This window comes from Triticum dicoccoides, chromosome 5A (genome assembly GCF_002162155.2).
Source record: "Triticum dicoccoides isolate Atlit2015 ecotype Zavitan chromosome 5A, WEW_v2.0, whole genome shotgun sequence".
In the NCBI taxonomy this organism is placed as follows: Eukaryota; Viridiplantae; Streptophyta; class Magnoliopsida; order Poales; family Poaceae; genus Triticum; species Triticum dicoccoides.
This window is the reverse complement of record NC_041388.1, coordinates 560,214,260-560,216,597: the sequence shown is the minus strand read 5'-3', so window position 1 is coordinate 560,216,597 and position 2,338 is coordinate 560,214,260.

Here is a 2,338-nt window from a genome sequence, read left to right as displayed (position 1 = left end):
TATGGCAAATGGACGTCAAAACGGCATTCCTTAACGGCTTTCTTAAAGAAGAATTGTATATGATGCAGCTGGAAGGTTTTGTCGATCCTAAGAATGCTAACAAGGTGTGCAAGCTCCAACGCTCAATCTATGGGCTGGTGCAAGCATCTCGGAGTTGGAACATTCGATTTGATGAGATGATCAAAGCGTTTGGATTTACACAGACTTATGGAGAAGCCTGTGTTTACAAGAAAGTGAGTGGGAGCTCCGTAGCATTTCTCATATTATATGTGGATGACATACTATTGATGGGAAATGATATAGAATTCTTGGAAAGCATAAAGGCCTACTTGAACAAGTGTTTTTCAATAAAGGACCTTGGAGAAGCTGCTTATATATTAGGCATCAAAATCTATAGAGATAGATCGAGACACCTCATTGGTCTTTCACAGAGTATGTACCTTGACAAGATATTGAAGAAGTTCAATATGGACCAGTCAAAGAAAGGCTTCTTGCCTATGTTGCAAGGTACGAGATTGAGCACGGCTCAATGCCCGACCACGGCAGAAGATAGAGAAAAGATGAGTGTCGTCCCCTATGCCTCGGCCATACGGTCTATCATGTATGCTATGCTGTGTACCAGACCTGATGTAAACCTTGTCGTAAGTTTGCTAGGAAGGTACCAAAGTAATCCCGGCATGGAACTGGACAGCGGTCAAAAATATCTTGAAGTACCTGAAGAGGACTAAGGATATGTTTTTCGTTTATGGAGGTGACGAAGAGCACGTCGTAAAGGGTTACGTCAATGCTAGCTTCGACACAGATCTAGATGACTCTAAGTCACAAACCGGATACGTGTACATTTTAAATGGTGGAGCAGTAAGCTGGTGCAGTTGCAAGCAAAGCGTTGTGGCGGGATCTACATGTGAAGCGGAGTACATGGCAGCCTCGGAGGCAGCACAAGAAGCAATCTGGGTGAAGGAGTTCATTACCGACCTATGAGTCATTCCCAATGCGTCGGACCCGATGACTCTCTTCTGTGACAACACTGGAGCTATTGCCCTTGCCAAGGAGCCCAGGTTTCACAGGAAGACCAGGCATATCAAGCGTCGCTTCAATTCCATTCGTGAAAGTGTTCAAAATTGCGACATAGATATTTGCAAAGTACATATGGACCTGAATATAGCAGATTCGTTGACTAAACCTCTCCCTAGAGCAAAACATGATCAACACCAGAACTCTATGGTGTTCGATTCATCACAATGTAACTAGATTATTGACTCTAGTGCAAGTGGGAGACTGTTGGAAATATGCCCTAGAGGCAATAATAAAATGGTTATTATTATATTTCCTTGTTCATGATAATTGTCTATTGTTCATGCTATAATTGTGTTATCCGGAAATTGTAATACATGTGTGAATACATAGACCACATCACGTCCCTAGTGAGCCTCTAGTTGACTAGCTTGTTGATCAAAAGATAGTCATGGTTTCCTGACTATGGACATTAGATGTCATTGATAACGGGATCACATCATTAGGAGAATGATGTGATGGACAAGACCCAATCCTAAGCATAGCTCAAAGATCGTGTAGTTCGTTTGCTAGAGCTTTTCCGAATGTCAAGTATCATTTCCGTAGGCCATGAGATTGTGCAACTCCCAGATACCGTAGGAGTGCTTTGGGTGTGCCAAATGTCACAACGTAACTGGGTGACTATAAAGGTGCACTACGGGTATCTCCAAAAGTGTCTGTTGGGTTGGCACGAATCGAGACTGGGATTTGTCACTCCGTATGACGAAGAGGTATCTCTGGGCCTACTCGGTAATGCATCATCATAATGAGCTCAATGTGACCAAGTGGTTGATCAAGGGATCATGCATTACAGTACGAGTAAAGTGACTTGCCGGTAACAAGATTGAACGAGGTATTGGGATACCGACGATCGAGTCTCGGGCGAGTAACATACCGATTGACAAAGGGAATTGTATACGGGATTGATTGAATCCTCGACATCTTGGTTCATCCGATGAGATCATCGAGGATCATGTGGGAGCCAACATGGGTATCCATATCCCGCTGTTGGTTATTGACCGGAGAGTCGTCTCGGTCATGTCTGCGTGTCTCCCGAACCCGTAGGGTCTACACACTTAAGGTTCGGTGACGCTAGGGTTGTAGAGATATTAGTATGCGGTAACCCAAAAGTTGTTCGGAGTCCAGGATGAGATCCCGGACGTCATGAGGAGTTCCGGAATGGTCCGGAGGTGAAGAATTATATATAGGAAGTCAAGTTTCGGCCATCGGGAAAGTTTCGGGGGTCACCGGTATTGTACCGGGACCATCGGAAGGGTCCCGGGGG